The sequence below is a fragment of the Nerophis ophidion genome, linkage group LG04, assembly GCF_033978795.1.
Source record: "Nerophis ophidion isolate RoL-2023_Sa linkage group LG04, RoL_Noph_v1.0, whole genome shotgun sequence".
Taxonomy (NCBI): domain Eukaryota; kingdom Metazoa; phylum Chordata; class Actinopteri; order Syngnathiformes; family Syngnathidae; genus Nerophis; species Nerophis ophidion.
Window position 1 is genome coordinate 65,475,206 of NC_084614.1, and position 7,510 is coordinate 65,482,715.

At 38.3% G+C, this 7,510-nt stretch overlaps 1 long non-coding RNA gene across 1 annotated transcript; it reads right to left on the reverse strand.

The window, feature by feature from the left end:
* Nucleotides 1-299: 299 nt before the first annotated feature.
* LOC133550589 (uncharacterized) lies at nt 300-1,058 on the reverse strand. Its single transcript, XR_009806327.1, has 3 exons — nt 893-1,058; nt 754-803; nt 300-669 (listed from the first exon to the last, which is right to left on the reverse strand). It is a non-coding gene; the product is annotated as an uncharacterized LOC133550589 (long non-coding RNA).
* Nucleotides 1,059-7,510: the final 6,452 nt, after the last annotated feature.

Genomic DNA, 7,510 nt, shown 5'->3' on the forward strand with positions numbered 1-7,510 from the left:
TCAATTTACATTTAACTCTATGTTATTATTATTAATTAATGATATTTATCTTTGTGGAAACACTGATCATCTTAATGATTTCTCACAATAAATATATATTTTTGATGTCATGTTTTAAATAGGTTAAAATCCAATCTGCACTTTTGTAGCTCTAAATGTACTCCTCCCCTTTTAACCACGCCCCGCCCCCGACTACGCCCCCATCTCCTGAAATCAGAGGTCTCAAGATTGGCAAGTTTGGCCCTGGCACACTATTATCATCATTTCATGACCGAAGCAAAACACTTTTTACACTTTAATACTGAAATAAAAACACCTGCAACTTATAAAAAATAAAAACATAGAAAAAATACCAGCAGCGGTAAAGTTTAGATCCATGAAGGAAAGAAGAAAGTGAATGAATGTTTATCACAGAATACATTTACATATGCATACAAATGTGTCTTCTTTTTATATTATTTCTTTTAATGAATTAAGTAACGTTTATGACAACCTTTTTCTCCAAAACACAATATAGAATGTGAGATAACAGGACAATGCAGACCGTTATGATTTGTTTTCAAAACACTTGCAAAAAAGTGGACCCCAAAAATTTACTGTGGGACCCCATTTTTATGACTTGATGGGGTCCCTGGAACCCCATTTTGAAAATTCCTAGCACCAACATTGCTGTCAACAGAGGAGAAAATTTTTTTTAATTAAATAAATATATTATTCATAAAGCAAGTTCAAGTATTTTTGGCAAATTTGTACCTATATGTGTCCTCTTTTTGGGATTTCAGAATATGGTCAGCCTGGAGTTACTGAGACAAAAAAAAACAACACAACCACAAATACAAAACAAGTCAGCAATTTCAATACAAAACAGACTAAATATGCAACATCTACTCACATCTGTGGATTTCTATCGTTGTTGCAGCTTGTCAAGAACACCGACCGTCATTTTAAAAGTCCGACAGGAAACAATGACTTGAGCACTTTCTCGGGGCAGAACATTCATACATTGTTGTCCAGTGACTGTTAAAAGTCAGAATTTCGCAAGTTATTTCGTTTTTTTTTCCAGGGTCACTAGTGCCATTTTTGTAGTTTGAATGGGTAGTCTTCTTCTACTCACCCCACTGCTGCTTCACTGTGGCAAATATGCCTCGCTGTTGCCCCCTGCTGGGTGGCGGGAGTGCTGCTTACATGACTAACCCTAACCTTAAATCAGTATCAGAATCAGAAATACTTTAATAGTCCCCGAGGGGGAAATTAAGATTTTCAACACAATCCCATTCAAGAGCAGACAAACCATATGGGAAGACAGAACAGGATGGCTGACGGGTCTGCCAACTTCCGATGCCAGGGAGGTGAGAGAAAAAAAATCAGTCTCCGCCTGGGGCCTGGAAAGGGGGTCCGTCCATGTCTGTATATTGTACAGTATTTTGTATATTGTTTTGTATTTTTATACAGGATTGCTTATTGTTTTTATTGGATAGTAGTCTGTTTATTTATAAGGGACGGTGTGGCGCAGTGGAGGAGTGGCTGTGCGCGACGTGAAGGTCCTTGGTTCAATCCCCACCTAGTACCAACCTCGTCACGTCTGTTGTGTCCATGAGCAAGACACTTCACCCTTGCTCCTGATGGGTGCTGGTTAGCGCCTTGCATGGCAGCTCCCTCCATTAGTGTGTGAATGTGTGTGTGAATGGGTAAATGTGGAAGTAGAGTCAAAGCGCTTTGAGTACCTTGAAAGTAGAAAAAGCGCTATACAAGAACAACCCGTTTATTTATTTCAATTCTTATTTTTTATCTTTATTACTACTTGTGTGATTTATGTTTATTCCATATTAGTTTCCACTAACGCACCTTAAATTGGAGTCCTTAATCTCGTTATATGCAAATCTAACGACAATAAAGTCCATTCTAGAGATGTCCGATAATGTCTTTTTTGCCGATATCCGATATTCCGATATTGTCCAACTCTTAATTACCAATACCGATATTAACCGATATATACAGTCGGGAAATTAACACATTATTTTGCATAATTTTGTTATGCCCCGCTGGATACATTAAACAATGTAACAAAGTTTTCCAAAATAAATCAACTCAAGTTATGGAAAAAAATGCCAACATGGCACTGGCATATTTATTATTGAAGTCACAAAGTGCATAATTTTTTTTAACATGCCTCAAAACAACAGCTTGGATTTGGGACATGCTCTCCCTGAGAGAGCATGAGGAGGTTGAGGTGGGAGGGGTTGGGGGGGAGAGGTTTTAGGAGAGGGGGGGCGTAGCGGGGGTGTATATTGTAGCGTCCCGGAAGAGTTAGTGCTGCAATGGGTTCTGGGTATTTGTTCCGTTGTGTTTATGTTGTGTTACGGTGTGGATGTTTTACCGAAATGTGTTTGTCATTCTTGTTTGGTGTGGGTTCACATTCTGGCGCATATTTGTAACAGTCTTAAAGTTGTTTATACGGCCACCCTCAGTGTGACCAAGTATGAATTGCATTCACTTGTGTGTGTGAAAAGCCGTAGATATTATGTGACTGGGCCAGCATGCAAAGGCAGTTCCTTTAAGGTTTATTGGCGCTCTGTACTCCTCCCTACATCCGTGTACACAGCGGCGTTTTAAAATGTCATAAATTTTACTTTTTTTAAAAACTGATACCGATAATTTCGGATATTACATTTTAAAGCATTTATTGGCAGGCCGATATTATCGGACATTTTTAGTCCATTTTAGTCTATTCTATTCTATTGTATTCCAGACTGAGGCCAAGGGGGTAAAAAAAACCTCATAGCCATTGCACACAAACGTGTGTAAGAGGGAAACATCGAATAACACAAAGGACATTAAAGACATTAAAAGAGAAGAGCTGATGCAACCAGCCATTTCTACACACATCCACAAAAGTACAAATATATACAATGGGGCAAAAAAGTATTTAGTCAGCCACCGACTGTGCAAGTTCTCCCACTTAAAATGATGACAAAGGTCTGTAATTTTCATCATAGGTACACTTCAACTGTGAGAGACGGAATGTGAAAAAAATCCAGGAATTCACATTGTAGGAATTTTAAATGATGTGTTTGTAAATTATGGTGGAAAATAAGTATTTGGTCAACCATTCAAAGCTTTCACTGATGGAAGGAGGTTTTGGCTCAAAATCTCACAATACATGGCCCCATTCATTTTTTACTTAACACGGATCAATCCTCCTGTCCCCTTAGCAGAAAAACAGCCCCAAAGCATGATGTTTCCACCCTCATGCTTCACAGTAGGTCTGGTGTTCTTGGGATGCAACTCAATATTCTCTTCCTCCAATCACAACGAGTTGAGTTTATACCAAAATGGATACATGGATGATACAGCAGAGGATTGGGAGAATGTCATTTGGTCAGATGAAACCAAAAAAAACTGTAGACCATCTCCCATAAAATCCCAACCCTTTCGGCGATGCAGGTTACATTTTCTCAACCCTCCAGGGATAGATATCAATCGAGTAAGCCCACAACTCTTTATGCATTTTTGTTGGTATTGAACCCAACATCCAAATATAACGATACCACATATCTCCTACAGAGAGAGCAAATATACTCACACCATTCATAAAACATAAATCCCCACGTACTCGGTGTGGCAGGTATCTTTGCCCCACCCCATCCCCACACACCACCACCCTCCGCCTGCTCCGGCTGTCATGTATAACATTTCATTTTGAGCTGCGGAATGAACTTGGTGCCACAATTCCTGTATAATAGTGAGTGACTTGAAAGGAATTTGACTGCCGTAATGACTTGCAGTTCTAATCTGCACTATGGCTATAATGGATTTGAGGGCGTCAAACACACACACACACAAACACACACACGCACGCACACCTACACACACTCATTTGCTCGATATATGAGCTGTAGATTAAGTGTTACGTCTTCATGTCCACTTATAACATATAAGAGGTGTTACACACTAATGGGGCCGCAGCTTAATGGACCAAGTGGGATTTTCCTGTTAAGGAAAGAACATAAGGAACTTATTAAGTGGACTTTAACTAGCAAATGAACATTAGGTCTTTTAGACCGCGACTAATGCTAAATGCAGGCCAAATAAAATAGAATAAAATTAAAAATAAATCTATAGCCCTTTTAACGAGTTCATGTCAAATGCTAACAGTGTAATAAGAGCAGTTGAGTGTCCTCAGTTTAGTAGTATGACGCACTACCGATGAGATATCGACTTTACTCTTGTAAGACTGCGTCGTTTGTGTTCTAGTATTACGACATTATGCTTGTAAAAGTACAACGTTTTCCTTCGTATCATTCTGAGTTTATTCACTGGAAAAAACCCGAAACATCTCGTAACACAGTATAACGATGTTTGGCCGTCAAACAAAACTCGCGTGTTGTGGTTGAGTTGCGTTGTCTTCTCATGTTGACTTTATGCCCGATATTTTTTTTCCCTGTAGTGTCACATTGTTTTCTCTTGATGAAATGCTGACAGGCAGAAGTTGAACTATTTTATACTAAAATTACAACTATACTCTTGTGGTGTTTTACCTTTTTTTGGTACTTTTTTTCCCCATTATAATAGGACGGCTTCAATTATTATTATTACTTTATTCTCGAAAATAGCAACTACAGCTCATTTCAACTGTATTTTCCTAAACAACACAATTTTAAATCTTCTGAAAAGAGGACTTGAAAAAAATACATTCCCCAATCTATATATATATCCATCCATTCATTTTCTACTGCTTATTCCCATTGGGGTCGCGGAGGGCGCTGGCGCTTATCCAGAGGTGGGTAGTAACGTGCTACATTTACTCCGTTACATCTTCTTGAGTAACTTTTGGGATGAATTGTACTTCTAAGAGTAATTTTTATGCAACATACTTTTACTTTTACTTATGCCCGTGTGGTACGCCAGCTGCACTGAAGCAGACAAACAGGCGATTCAGAGGGTCATAAAGTCTGCACATAAATCATCGGCTGTCCCCTGCCTTCCCTGAAGGATTTACACAACTCCCGTTGCCTCAACAGAGCAAAAAACATTACCAAGGACAGCACACACCCTGGCTACCACCTGTACGACTTGCTACCATCAGGCAGGCGCTACAGGTGCATCAGAGCCAGAACAAACAGGCTCAGAGACAGCTTCTTTCCCAAAGCTGTCACCATGTTGAACTCTAACTTATAATAATAATAATTCACCCCTATACAATATCCTGCCCTAATACCCTACTGTGCAATACTACCCTTCGAGTGCAATACGTCCGACACTGATTGTTATTTATTACTTCGGTACTCTTGTCTTGTTCTGTATATTGTACAGTATTTTGTATTTTGTACTTCGATAGTGTTTTGTATATTGTACAGGATTGCTTACTATTGTTATTGGATAGTAGTCTGTTTATTTCAATTGTTAGTTTTTCCTTTTTACCTCTTATGTCATTTATTTCACTCCATATTTGTTCCCACTGCCGCACCTTAAGTTGGAGGCTTTAATTTCGTTATATGCAAATATAATGACAATAAAGTTCATTCTATTCTATTTTATTCTATTCTATTCTACTTGAGTATATTTATAGAGAAGAAACGCTACTTTTACTGCTTTCCATTTATCTACATTCAGCTCGCTACTCGCTACTTTTTTTTTATCCATCTGTTAATGTTTGTTTCGGTTTTTCAGACAGACCTTCCAAGTAGGATCTACGCGCGCCTGCGTTTCACCAATCACATGCAGTCACTGGTGACGTTGGACCAATCAAACTGAGCCAGGCGGTCACATGACCGTCACACGTGGAACCCGACTTAAACAAGTTGAAAAACGTATCTGGGTATTAGCATTTAGTGGTCAAACCGTACTTCCCGTCGAAAGCCTAAAGACTGATTGCACAGTTCCTGTCTTCACAATAAAAGTGCCGCTCCATCGCGCCTAGGCTAACAAAATAATAGTCTCCGAAAGCCAGCGCAAACAAGCTAACAAGCAACGGAGTTTGTCGCAAATGTATTTCTTGTAAAGTGTGTAAAAATGAATATGGAAACTGGACAAATAAGATGCCAAAAAGGAACGACTTTCATGTGGTATTAGACAGAAAGGAGAAACTTTTTTTCTCCTCCATTTGAGAACGTAGAAGTTATCAGCACTACTGTCTGATTCCAATCAATGCAAGTCATCATAATCAGGTAATACACCAACTTATATTCTTGTCTTCATGAAATATAGGAATCTATGTGTTAGACATGCATATATATTCATTAAAACACCTTTAACATGTGAACAAAAAACTGCAAAATAAAGGTGTGTTGTGTACGCACCTGACGCTGATGGCTGCAGTGTCGCTCCAGGCGTGCCCCGCCTCTCCGCTCTGCTGCATGCACCGCCTCCTGGCCGCCATCTTGGTCAGGACAACCATTTGCCCTGTCCCGCTGTCGGCTTGTCGGCTCCGCCTCTCCACAGCTGGTATGAGCTTTTAAACATAACCCGTTAACTGCTGCCAATCAAATGGTGAATAAGATACTCTATAGGGTTCATTTGTTTATAAATCTGACTGTGATGAAGTCAGTGCCTTACCAGCCATGAACCTTACCGCATGTCACTGATATATATATATATATATATATATATATATATATATATATATATATATATATATATATATATATATATATATATATATATATATATATATATATATATATATATATATATATATATATACTGTACTATATATATATATATATGTATATATATATATATATATATACATATATGCATACATACATACACATACAAATAGATATATACATACAATACAAATGTACACACATAGACATAAAATAGATGTATACATACAGTACATATATGAACACATACACACACACATATACATACATATGTACTGCACAAAGCCTCTCCTTTTTGCATATTAAATGATATATTAAACGAATTACTAATTATGTTTGCTATATGTCTATCATAAGTACTCGACGTACTACTGTAGGCATGCCGTGGCATACTTTGTGCACTCCACTGGTGAGGTAGGAGAGTTAAAAAAAAACTGCTGTAATCCTTTCAAACATGTTGAACATCCCATAAAATGCTGACCTTTCCAAGAGAACTTGATCACTTGACATTTGCAATGACAAGAGCGCTTGTGTCACCGCAATGTTACGGGACAGCTTGTAAAAGAAAATCAATGTCCCGCATGCAACAGCCTTGCAGGTAGACATAAAAAAAAATATGACCCAAAAAAAAAAGATGGCAACAGAGAAATGAGATGAGACAAAGTCATGTGATCATCACAAGCAACATTTATACGATCACCCAGATGAAGGTTATTTATGATCATGCTGTCAAGTTAAGAAGCTTCATATGGAGTCCTGGTGGACTCTCGGAGGCGCTCCGGCACGTCACATGCATGCTAACATACCGACAAGCTCAGTCTCTTTTACGGCTAAATGTGGTATTATTTTTTAACTATATCTATAAATAACCCTGCAAAAGAACCGTACAAATACTATGCACT